At 39.2% G+C, this 13507-nt stretch overlaps 1 long non-coding RNA gene across 1 annotated transcript in view; it reads left to right on the top strand.

Annotated features, from left to right (window-relative positions):
• Positions 1-12319, top strand: part of LOC308062895 — a 209440-nt gene extending 197121 nt beyond the window's left edge. The window contains exon 2 of the long non-coding RNA XR_013927738.1: positions 1-12319. This exon is cut by the window's left edge and continues 27533 nt beyond it. This is a non-coding gene — a long non-coding RNA (uncharacterized lncRNA).
• Positions 12320-13507: the final 1188 nt, after the last annotated feature.

Here is a 13507-nt window from a genome sequence, read left to right on the forward strand (position 1 = left end):
AAGGCATTAATTTCACAGCAAAATTGAAAATAAAGCAAAAAGAGTTAGAATCTTCCCAGGAGGTGTGAGGATTTAAAGTAACAGAGAGTGTAACAGAAGAACAAATTGGCATTAATTGTCTGGTTTTAATATTAGCTTGAAAATGAGAAACTGTGCTATTGTGAAGTTAAGAGGGCTTGGAAAAACTTAATTGAAATGCTGGGATGATAAGTAAGATTAAAGGTGAGGCTTGATATATTTAGGGTATACATTCTCTGGGCTCAGTGATCCTATATCCAAAGAGTCTATACCACCTCTTTAAAAGATTTGCTTGCAGGCATTTCATTCCAGGTATACCAGCAACAGGCCCAGGAGCTTACTGTCAAATACAAAGACATTAAAGAACAAACCACAGAACAAACCACACAGGCAATTCTCATTGTCCCCAAATATTTGTTATTTATCCCAGCTGATTCTAGCACTATGGTGAAGTGGGTGAGCACTTGTGATAGATCAGAAAGCTGGCAAGCTGGTTAAAGAAGATACGTGTTAAAGCATGAGATGCGAAAGCTACTCCAAACAGCAAAAGAAAATAGGCCTTTTTGTAGGTAATGTTTAATGTAGGTGACAGATCTGGCAGTGCTGCAGAACAAGGGTATTATTATCACTCTACATTTTGTTTACCTAGTAAAAAAATTAGTCTGCTATGATGCAAATAAGTAAAACCTATGTAGCTATAATGAAAATGGATTCATATTTTCAGTGCAAAATAGCGCAAAACAGATATTTGGTGAAATTTAAATGAAATCTTTTATTGGTAAAATCAACTGTGCCACAGGCCTGAATCTAAATCAGTATGAACTCATAGAGCGACAGCCCATGTCTCAAACAACTGTGAAATGGTGTAGGTTGATATGACAACTACCACATTCAAACTAACTAAATCATGTGGAATAGGATTTGTGAAAAGAAATAAAACAGTGCAATAACATCTCCCTCTTCCATCCAGAGGGAAAAAAAACCCAAACCCACAAGGGGCTTAATCGTTTCAAATCTCAGTTTCAGCTCCACACATGGTAACTTTTAAATGTCTTCCTCACCACAGTACAAGCTGCCCATAGTCATTTACAATACTTAAACTCCTCCCATATTTCATACTTTTTTGTACAGCCATTTCAATATGTGGTCTGGTTACCTAATAAATGTGACCAGGAAGCATACTGGAAATATTTTTCCTACTTCTCTTCCACTCTTTTTTCTTTATACCCACTGTTTATTTTGGGGATTTGTTTATAAGTTTGTAGAAGTATTAGAAAATATTTTTTTCCTTCCAAAAATAAGTGAGAGTCAAGAAACAAGAAATCCACTGATGAAAATGTAAAAAAAAATAGTATTTTGTATTTAAGGATGAACTCCTTAAAGCAGCCTTTCTGCTTAGGTGGGAATGGATTAAAAAAAAATGTTACATGATAATAATTAGTAATGTATAGAATAAAATTAGCCTTGATAATTAGCATTCAATTAGCATTTATCTTTCAGTTTCATTTCTCCTGTGGCTCTTCAGTTTACATATCACTGTCTTGTTCCAAGAAAGTTCAAACTTTTTTTTCTAGGATGACACAATCCTTGATGAACTGATTATTGGTATGCTGAAATCATCGTTTAATATAATTTTCCTCCTGTGCTCCTCTACCTGAGGCAAACTGATAAACAAGTAAAAAGAAGTCCTTTATTACACAGTCTTTCATTAAACTGTGAAATTATTTGCTATGGAAATTGTGGAAACTATAGTTCTGCCTGTATTGAGAAAGGCATAACCTTATAACTCTAGGGCTCTTAAGCACAATGGATTGTGGCATCTTATCAAATGACATCTGAGCCAATCATCTGAATACACTTCACAACTGATGGAGAGAAATAGGCCAGTTAAGGCTCAGTTAATCTCATCCTGAAATAAATGTCTGAAATAGGTTAGAACTGCAGAATGCAAGACAACCTAGGGTGGACAACTTGGGTACAGACCTCTGCTGAGCAGTGAGGTTACCCTACAGAGTACTCAGGAAATCCCTGAAGCACAGGTTAATGGAAAATAGATGAACGTGCTGGTGAAATATCACCATCTCCTGTCTCATTTTTATATTCTTTCAGTATCCATTTTTGGACACCGTTGGATGCAGGATACTGGAACACATTGACCTTTTTCTGGAAAGAAACAGCCACTGCACTGTCCCTTATATTCTGTGTAGCAAGGATGGTTCATGTTTGGCTCTTAAGCTGTCCAAATGTAACTGTCATACCATATGACTAGCTGCAGGACATCTATTCTAGGTGATATGTACCTCTTGCTGAGGCTGATGCTGATGCCAGTGGTGCACCTTCCCAGAGCTTCCTGCAGTGGAGTGATAGGCCCCTGTAAGAGTTGTCCTCTTTGCAATACTGCTAGCTCCCTCTCTCCTAAACAGTTTGTGCCTCATGGCTTTTCGCAGTATGAAACTTATGGTATGCTGCTGGTAGTGTAAAAAAGGCTGGCCAGTCCTGGCCTACTGTACCTGGTGTTCCTCTGGGATGCTGGGTGTTCTGGGGTGGGAAATATCCTCTTTTACCTGTGTACAGTGAGGTGCATTACAACAGCCCTGCCCCATGCCTCAGCCTGTTGCAATGGATACCATATTAACACATCAGAAATGTGTGTTCCTCAGCAGCTATGTGTAGGGTAGGTCTTTGTGTATTGGTTCTGACCAAGTAGGAAAAGCAAAGTTTCATGAACCGTGAGGGTGGCAGCAGGATGATGTACTGCAGGCTTAGTCTGAAACAGAATAGAAATCCTATAATGAGGCCTTCACCTCTAATTCGAAAAATCCTACCTGCTTCATGCAAAGCCCACAAATAAGTCTAAAATGTTGGATGTCAGGTTGAGTTGATCTTCAGGATAATGCTATTAAAAACTTAGATGCTTAAGCAAATCCAGTTTTCCCAGATAGTTAACCATGGACTCAAAATCATAGCAAGGTAGCCGATTTTAAATCTAAGTATGTATGTAGGGTCTTTGTGCAACTGACATCTTAACTACATAGAGTATTCCTTAGTTCATTTCTTAAGTAAGTGTCACTGATGATCTTCCAAATTTATTTTTTTTTAGATACTGATTTTTTAGCATTCATATACCCTCGATGTTTTTTACTTGATTTAGTCAAAATACAAGGTGGACTTAAAAATAAATGCAAAGCTGCAGAATTAATGAAAGCTGTTTTATATAGGTATGAAAAGCAAGCTTTGATAGTGGGAGAATATTTTAAATTAGAAGATGGCAAAAGATGCATGTCTCTATGTATGAGCGTGTAAGAACTGTGAGGACAGATGCAGGGAACTCAGAATTGTGTTCATGTTGGAAAAATTTTTTAGAAACCAAGTTATCTAATGATTAAGTCTGAAACAAATACAACAGAAACCTAGATGAAAAAAGATATGCAAGCAAACTGTGAGCAGGAAAACTGAAGAAGCTTGAATTCCTGGGGCTCTCACACATGTGAATTCTGCAGTTTGTTAGTTCTGAGTTTGACCTTCCTGGGATTTTTGATGAAGACCTTCTGTAGTAGAAACTTTAATGCAGTTTTGTTTTGTGTGAGGCACTAGCTATATTCATAAAACTCAAAATACTTTATTATGATTGAGATATCTGTTTTTATGAAATTTGCATTAAATCAGTTAATAGCTTCAAAGCTGTTGAGATAGGTGGATAGATGTATGTACAATATAAGCCTAGTTTCCTCAAGAATTCAGACTATTAAAAAAGCTAAGAAGTTGATGTACTCTTTGGCCTTAAGAAGCCATTCCACATTGTGCATCTCATGTGTCCTGCAAATTTACGTAAGAGACATCTTTGTTGTAAAAACTGTGAGTTGATCTCAACACTTCTTTCATGAGAAATCATATTCTTTTTCCCAGAACGACTGCCCGTTCACTGTGCTGTGCTTGCACACAGAAGTTGTGGATTTTCAGCTTCATTACTTTTAATAGCTCCACACAAGCAGGATCTGGCCTGACAAAGTGAAAATAAATTGCACCAAGTATTTTGGCTCACTTGTGCTTTAATCTCAGTGCATGAAATTCAAATTAAGTAGACTTAACATAAATGGGGTACAATTACTCTTCTTTCTTAAAAAACTAGAACTCTGCCTATATAAACAGATGAAATTTTGGTCCTAAAATCTCTCCTCCTCTCTTCCACAGTTTGTTTGGGGGCTGCTTCTTGTGTCTAGGGAAAAAAAGGAAAAAAAGAGTGGGCATGCGTCTTCCAATGCTGCAGGAGGGGTGGGACATGAATCATCCCTGGAGAGTTATTTTTTTCCTAAGTCATGTTCTGTGCATTTCCAGCTGTCTCTTGCTTACTGTTTTACAAGTGTAAAGAAGAATTTCAAAATAAACTTAGCCATTATTTGAGAAAGTGTAATTTATGACATATATATTTTGCATAAGTTCTTTTCTGTAGAAATCTTTAGAATTTGCTGTACTGTCCTTCTGTTGCTGGAGGGTTATTTCAAAAAATAACTATTTTTCATGTCCTTTTTCCTTGTAACAATAATTCTAATTACTGTAAAATACTCTGAAGTTATTTTGCTGGTGATTAAAATCATGCAGCCATCCAAAGTTTAAAATACCAAGTCTACCTGTGCCATTTATTATGGTTGATTTTATGTCATTTTTAGAGATAAACAAAAATCAATTTGTATTATCTGATATTCAAATCTTCACTTGTTCTGAAATGAGGATGCCCTTTAACTTGGCAAACTTAGAAGATGAATATAACTAAGGTATGAATAATAGTAATAAATAACAATGAGCAAGTTTAGTTTTAGTCTCAAAGTTATATCAAATCTCTAGCTAATTATATGGAGAAGATGCAATCATAGCTGTGGGCAAAACTTACTGTTCAACAATATTGGCATAAATAGCAGATAGATAGAAAGATAGATGGATAGATAACATAAAAACAATAAAAAATGCCTCTTGTTCTAGTATCTGTTTACTTGGCCAGAAATTGTAAAATGCAGAATATGAATTACTTCATGCTTTATGACAGTTCCATAAAATTGAATATCTTATATGATATGTAAGAAAGATAAATGAATGGATAGGTATGTATGCTATATATATAAATATATTGTTGTGTAAGAATAGAATAGTAGATTCTATACATAAATCTTTCTATTCAATAAATGTGTTGCTATGCATTTGAGTTGCATCTTTTGAGCTCTTTCAAAAGCTAGAATGTCTTCCACAGCTTTCTGCAGAAGGTTGACAATACTCAAAACCTAGCTTCACCTGGTGATGTAAAATCAAGCTTTTCAATTTGCATGTTACTTAGATAAATTCTCAGACTTCTCTAATTTCCCTGTTTACCAAGGACATGTTAAGCATTTTGACCTTTTTTGTAAAAGAAATCCCACAGAGGACATTTTCAAAATTAAAGGCAGTATTTTCTGTCTCTGTTTTAAAAAAGTTTTTGAGGAAGTCCCTAATCAGTCAGGTCTTTATCCCTTGCAATTAAGTGTACTTACTTAAAGTACTTAAGTGTAAAGTGGACAGTTTCAGTTTTATAGAATTCCTGTTGTTTTCTGAAGTGTTTGTTGGCTGCCTTTATCATTTTGTGTATCTTTATCTATGTCTATGTCTGTAGCTATACTTACACACCCCACATATGTGTGTGGGTGATGTGTGCGCAAATGTTTAAGTGTATGTATACATATTATTTAATCTAATATTATTATTATAATGCTGGTAGTCCAGTAACCAGTTCAATGGCTAATGACATTCTCAGTGTCTAAAGAATGTTGAAAACCTCCCACAGTGGCTCAGTCTTGGAACAATTCATGTATTTGTTTATTTTTAACCTCCACCTAAAGCAGTTCAGCAGAATAAGTTACTTTGCTTGACCTAGGTTGGAAAAAAAGTGAGCAATTGTTTTCCAGCAGTTTAGCAATGTTCTGAAACAATGTGGGTTTTATTTTTCTTATCTCAGGTATTTAAAAGTCCTAAGTCTGAATCACAGAAAACATTGGCTGCTCTCAGAATGATGCGATTTTAAAACACACAGCACATGGTTTCTATGGTCCATTCCCCACTCTCCAGCAGGAGGTAAGGTGTGTGTGCATGTGGTGCAAGACAAAGACCCTGCTCCAGAAATGCATTTTAACTGTGGAGTGGGAGGGAAGCTCTAGCTCTTACAAACAACCAAGATCTATTTCATGCATCTGCTCCTTTGCTTTCTACATTTCCTACAACACTGCTGATATCCCGGGGCCAAACCACCCTCCCAGAAACTAATTGTCTTCAAGTCCTAACATCGATTCTGCTGCTTCATCTTTGCAGGTGTTCCTATGTGAGAAAAAATACAAGGTTAAAAAGAACACAAGGTTTAATACTACTTGCTTTGAGGAACAGTTGAAAAACATATATGAACACACATATATAGTAATTTTGCTATAAGGTAGAATATTATGTAATTATTATATTGTTATGTATTGTATTCCTGCCATCCCCACTGCTTTGATTGGGAGGGATACGATGCCCGAGTCTCCAGACTTGGTCTCACTTGGGCCAGCCTGAGAGCCGCTTTCCTTATGCAGAGGGCTAAATCAGCACTTCACCATTGGCACATTCAGAAGTGTACAGATGTACAGCCTAAACTCTTATCTTTGTGCAGGGTAACAGTCCTGAAAATAATTTCCAAGTCAGCAAGTTCCAAATCCTCTCTATTTACAGATAGCTGCTGTCATGCTACTTCTGTTTGACTCAAGCCTCCAGGTAGAGATCTTGCCTTCACCTGGCACCTGCAGGAGCTGTCTTCTATGACTGGGTCTAGTGATATTCTTTGCTGGAAAAGCAAGCAGTACCCTGGGACTCAGAGGTTAAATCTGACATGGTTGAGTAAACAAAGATCATGGTATTTTCTAGAATTCTTGTTGGAATGCTGATGTTTGGCTGTTACAAACTGTTTCTATGTGCTCATTGGAGGTATTTATTCTAGCAAACAAGTTGCCCAACTCTGCACCAAACACCCTTAAGGTAAAGGCTACGTAGAAAGGGGCTCTCCTTGCAACTATGCCTTTGCCCAGGTAAAGAACAGCAACTACAAAAAATATGAAAATTATGTTGCTCCTACTCTTGATAGTCTCCTGGCTCCTGCCAAGAAGGAAAAGCCTTCACTGCTAGAAGCAGAGTAATACAAAACCCAGGAATATTCAAAGTGGTAAAGAAACAGGGAGTAGAAGTCTCAGTCTACTTCTCTCTGGTTTCTCACAGATGTTCTTCATGCACACAGGTTAGCCTTCCCTGGGCTCCAGCTGTTCCTCTGAGACTCATGAAGATATGACAGCACCACTTGATAATTTGATATTTGATTTTCCTGCAACCATTAGATGGCTTTTATTTCCCCTCAGACTGAGAAATCCACTTCTTCTGTTCAAAATATGGAACATCTGTCAGAAAAGGAGTATCATATTTGCCGTCACAAAAGATGCCTCAGATTTGATTGCAAGGGCACTTGTGTGATTGATAAAATCACTCAAGTACAAAAGTATTAACCAAAGTCTTCTATACCATTTAAATGATTGATGGTGATGACTGATGATTGCTGTGCATTAATGCCTGAAGCTCTATCAGGCATAAAAGCAGTGTTCTGTCTGATAGATAAGGAAAAGGTTTTGCGATCTATAGGCTGGATCCAGCGAGAGCATATGAATTCTTTTCACTGCCTTTAGTTTGTATTTTCTCCTGGGACTAAATGGAGTCTGTTTGCTTTACACTACCCCCAGCCTTGCATTGGGTGTGATTTCTAGCAGGCAGAACAGCGTGTCCCATAACCACTTCCCCATCTGATGAACCTTCTTTCTTGCCTTGCACAGGCTGCCCTAAGGGCCATTTGGAGATGATGACATCTATGTGGCTGTATTAACACGTTGTCGTGAAACCAGGTAAATAGTAACAGCTCAGGAAATAGCTGCCCTCGTACCACCAGTCAAGCCAGTTTCACCTTCTCAGACATTAAAAATATCATTGGCATTAGTAAGCTAATTGAACTGTATTTCTTAAACTTGCCTATACTGTTAATCTGCAAACTGGAGAGAGACTTGGGTGATTTCCACCTTCTGGATTAATGTGGTGCGGTTACAGCGGTTACAGCCTTTTTATTTTATTCTTGCTGCACTCTTTGCACTAAGGGAAAGTCCTGGAAGGCCTGAAATCCATATCTGTTAGTTATCACATTGTGGTGGGTTGACTGTGGCTGGACACCAGGTGCCCACCAAAGCTGCTGTATCACTGCCCTCCTCAGCTGGGCAGGGCAGGGAAAATACAACAAAAGCCTCGTGGGTCGAGATAAGGACTAGGAGACATCACTCAAGCAATTACAGGCAAAACAGACTGGACTTGGGGGAAAAAATAATTTATTGCCAATGAAATCAGAGGAGGATAAAATGAGAAAATAAAAAGAAATCTTAAAACACCTTCCCCCCACCCCTCCCTTCTTCCTGGGCTCAACTTCACTCCTGATTTCTCTCCCTCCTGCCTTCTCTCCCTCCTGCCCCGCAGCGGCACCAGGGCATGGGGAGTGGGGGCTCCGGCCAGTCCCTCACAGCTGGTCCCTGCCACTCCTGCCCCCCCAGGGGGAGGGTCCTCACACCCTGCCCTGCCCCAGCCTGGGGTCCATCCCACGGGAGACGGGGGAGACAGCTCTCCAGGAGCTTCTCCAACGCGAGCCCTTCCCACGGGCAGCAGTTCCTCACACCCTGACGCAGCACAGGTTCCCCCGGTGGGCACAGCCCCTCAGGCCCAGCCGGCTCCAGCCCAGGGCCTCCGTGGGGCCACAGGCCCTGCCAGGAGCTGCTCCAGCCTGGGCTCCTCTCCCCATGGGGCCACAGGCCCCGCCAGGAGCCAGCTCTACCACAGGTTTCCCAAGGGGTCACAGCCCCCTCTGGGCATCCCCCTGCTCCAGCGTGGGGTCCTCCAGGGGCTGCAGGTGGGGATCTGCCCCACCGTGGGCTCCCTGGGCTGAGGGCACAGCTGCCTCACCGTGGGCTTCACCAGGGGCTGCCGGGGAACCTCTGCTCTGGGGCCTGGAGCCCCCCCGCCTCCTCCTGCACCGACCTGGGGGGCTGCAGGGCTGTTTCACTCTGTTTTTCACCCCTACTTCCTAATTCTGTATGAGGGTCAACTCACCATTCATATGTCTGATGATTTTAAGCTACAAAGTTAGGATCCTTTTTTTGAAGGTGTTCTGCACAGGTTTCTGACTAAAATTGTGATCCAAAGGAGCTAATGTGGTTGGGTTTTGTTCTTTTTTTTGCCTTGAGGGATGCAAACAGTAAAATGTCAGTCTTTAATCTATACATAAAACTTATTGAGGACATTAACCTGTACAATAATTTATATAGACAATTCTACAGAGATTTCTGTTTTCTCTAGGTGTACTAGGACTGTGTTTAGTACAATGTGAATGAGGAGTCTTTTCTTCCTTAAAATTAATCTGTAGGCCACAGAACTGTTTTCCCCATGTATTTGAATTTAAGTTGTTCCTCTAATCACTCTAAATCTCTGTAAAGTCCCTTGGCTGGATCATTTATTTCCCTTATACTGGCTAAACCCCCCATGTTCTCTAATTCAGTGGGTTCTTAGATAAAATGTAGTTTGGATTGATGAGAAGTTGCAAAGCTGCTTAATTCAAAATACAGCCTAGACAGAAACCTCTTATGGTGAACGTAGTAACAAATGCTTCAAGTGAAATAAACGTTTCCCTTTGGAAAACTCTGTTAAAATCTAATGACTCCTGCCTACTGCTTTGCCAGTATGGTAGTATATTCAAATGGAAGGGAATAGTCTAGGTATTTGATGATGAATTACTGAATGAACCCTTTATAAGTACAGTATTTCATTCTCTTTGTCACTGATTAAGTGTTTAAGCTGTATTTTATTTACATTTTTACAATGTTTATGAAGCATTACTTCATTTAACTGAGGTTACTATTAAGAGATAATTCACCTGACCCAGGAAAGGTTTGGAAAAAGATTTAAAAATATGTGATACGCACTTGTCTTTGCTGAATGTTCACCTCCCATTTCAGACTTCTGTCACTACCACTTACTATGGTTGGCTGAACAAAACTGTCCCCTTAGAAGAAAAACAGAGGTGAAGCTTAACTTTTCTTCGCTGTCCGATCCTGTGTCCCCCAGCCCCCAACCAAATCCATGGAAGAATGAATGAAAGGACCAATCCCACAAGATAGAAATGTCTACTCACTCCTTTGGGATGTGAAAACCTAGGATCAGGCACACGCCCTCTCATTCAGTCTCCCTTGTTGCAACTGTGCCATTTCCACTGTGGTTGCTGCGTGTTCCAGTCAGGCAGGTAGGGCATGGGGTTTGGGCGTTAGTCTAACCTAGACACAAGTGACTCAGACTCAGGCTCGCTGTCTGTAGAATGCCCCTGTACCAGTGAGCCTTGCCGACCAGCCTGCTTCAGGCTATGTCTCTTTGTCTCTCTTTAAACACCACTCTGGACGTACAAACACTTTAACGTGTCACTTTTTTGACAAATGATTAACAAATGACAAATGAAGATCATCTTTTGCTCTGCTTTATCATTTGGTTATTATATGCGCTCCCAACATTTTCTTGTACTTTCTTGGCTCCTCATTTTTTTGAAAGTCTGTTCATTCCCAGCCTGGTGTTTGGCATAATTCTGCTCTGATCTTCTCTGGCGGTTTCTGGGGAAGGTCTTCATCTGGTGTTCATTGATGCTATGATGATCTAAATAGGAGGGTTAAGTATTATCCAATGTGATGATAAATTTCCCAAGATTCTTTTGCTGCCTAGAAGTTTTCTGTCACAATGAAAACTAGGTAATCAGGTGTCATTTACCATGCTTGAAATTCTTGAATTTGTGTCATAACATTAAGCTCAAAATCTCATGTACATTTGATGAGAACTGCTCATCATCTTGTAAATCGCTTGGAAATGTATCGGGCACAGGACTTGGCACACTAGTTTGTCTAAATACTGTGAGTAACCTTGTTCTGCAAAAACTGTAACAAAATAAACATTTGGTGTGTTAATGGACAAAGGATAAGAAATTTAAAACTGGGTGAACACTGTAAAAGGAATGGAGTGATCTGGAGTTTATTTGGATCCAGGGTTTTAATGTAGTCTGATATAACAATAATAACAACAAAATAATAGTAATAATTGCAGTCTATCATGTCATTAAAATGGATCATTTTAATGAGGCATTGAGTTGTAGTAGGTAATTAATGTCTTGCTAGTACTTTGTTACTTAGAGGATAATAATGTTATAATTCACACTTTAAAATAATTTCAAGATGAAACCAATAAGGAGCAAGTATGTATTTTTATCCCTTCAGATTATCACTTAATTTAGAAGAAAGTGGCACACTGAAAAGATTAATCAGCAGAACAAACATATTGTTTTAAAAGCAGTCAGGCTCTTATAAATAAACAGAGAAGTTCAGTCTGGAGGCCCTTCTGATTAACCCAGATGTTCCAGGCTCCTTTAATGGGAGAGAGACGTTCATATTTATGTTGACACTGTTAACTTCAGTAGTGGGCAATCTCTTGAAAGACAAGTGGCTGTCAAACCCTGCTGTGAATCCCAGAGTGACTTTTCTCAGAAAATTGTTTACTGTTAGTGGGATCCAAAACACAGAGATTTTCATGAAGACTGACAGATGCTATCATTTTTGGTCACTGCTAAAATGGCAAGACCAATTCATTTCAGTAAAGACAGTCAGGGGAGACGTTTCCTTAGAAAATGAGGTTAATATTCTCCCCATAGAGGAGCAAGTTCACATACAGAGATATGGCTAGAGGCTGCTGTACAACCCATGGCTGTTGTGTTGGTATTTAAATTATTTATGGGAATGGAAATGTTAACTTTTTATGTAAATAAAAAGGATGAGAAGTTCTTACAAAGCAAATTATGTTAATAGTCCTGCTCTTCACCTATTACTTTTACTCTCAGAATGACTTTGTCAGAGTCTTTTGAATCAACGGGAGTTTTGCCAATGACATTAGCACAGTTTGGATGAGATCTATAGAGTTTTATAGTATATTACACAGAATATGAATTACTAAAAACCTATTGAAACAGTTTTACTCATCTTTCTTTAGAAACAAATGAAACTCATAGCTTTTGAAATTGCACACATCTCTCTCTGTCTGAGGTTCACTGGTAGGTAGAGACCCTAAAATATGTGATTTATGTTCACAGTTAGATACTTAGTCATTTAAATAATTGGATCTGTGCATACAATTTACCACAACTGTAAAATATGCATGCATGATTTTGGCAGCTCTAAAATGAACTGGCAAAACAGGATGTTATCCTTCCATATTATGGCCTTTGCAGCATGTGATTTACTCATTTACAAAAGACTTGTAGGAGGCAATTAATATTGTTATGCTGCGAGGTACAACAAAGCTCCTTAAAAGTGGTGGGCTAACATTTATTCCATTCAGGCTAAATGAAAGAGCAATTAATTGAGCCTCTCCTTGGAACAGGCCGAAAACAATCCAATACAGTGTCTTAAACCAGGAGCCTGCTCAGGACCACTGAGTGCTCTGTCAGCTTTGCTGTGGTCTGGCTGCAAATAGAGTGGCAAAGTGCAGGGTTTTGGTTGCAGCTCTGTGTGATCGTGATGTAAAGGAAGAAATATGCATGAAAAGCAGAGAAACTCCAACCAGATCCAGAGAATGATTTTTGGTATTAACATGAGAAAAAAAGGTAATTGAGCGAAAGAGATATATTAGTTTGGATGTTGATGGAAATTTGGTTTACAGTTATGAGCAAAGAAATATTTCTCTGTTGTTTTTTGTTTGTTTGAGGTTTGTGTTGTGGTTTTTTGTCATAAGAAAAGCCTGAGGTCAAGGAAATTCTGACCTTTAACAGTACAGAATATTACACTTCAACCTTTTGCCTCTTAAATGGTAAAAGCATGTTGTTAATTGTGGCCTCAGAATGTCCCTGCCACATCACCACAAAAATGAGAAGGGTCTGGTTCTGGTCTTACAGTGTCTGTTGTGCATTATTCCTAATACCGTAAATACTTAATTTAGCTTTCTACTGATAGAGTTGAATCTTTGCATCCTATCAGGATTTACTTGCCAGGAACAGACCAGTTCACTCACATCCAATGGAGACTGGATATTTGGTAAAGAACAATCCCCTCCAAGTCTATGCAACATTTTTCTCAGTCAGTGCCAGCTTGGGAAAATCCAGTCTTTTCCCCTGGTTATCTCAGACAGCTAAGATCTGAGTCAGCATCATCCATTGGGGTGGCACAAGTGCTTGTGTGGCCCTGTGGCTAGAGATACAGTAGGAATCTGACAAATGAAAATTCCTCCTTTATTGTTTGCTTAGCAATTTTACTGCTAATTCGGTTCTGTTAACACAGGGCAGAGGTTGTGGTGGTAGAGGGAATATGCAGCTGTGGGAGGGGATGACTTTTAGGCTGACCCA

The sequence above is a fragment of the Falco punctatus genome, assembly GCF_963210335.1.
Source record: "Falco punctatus genome assembly, chromosome: 4".
NCBI classification, from domain to species: Eukaryota; Metazoa; Chordata; class Aves; order Falconiformes; family Falconidae; genus Falco; species Falco punctatus.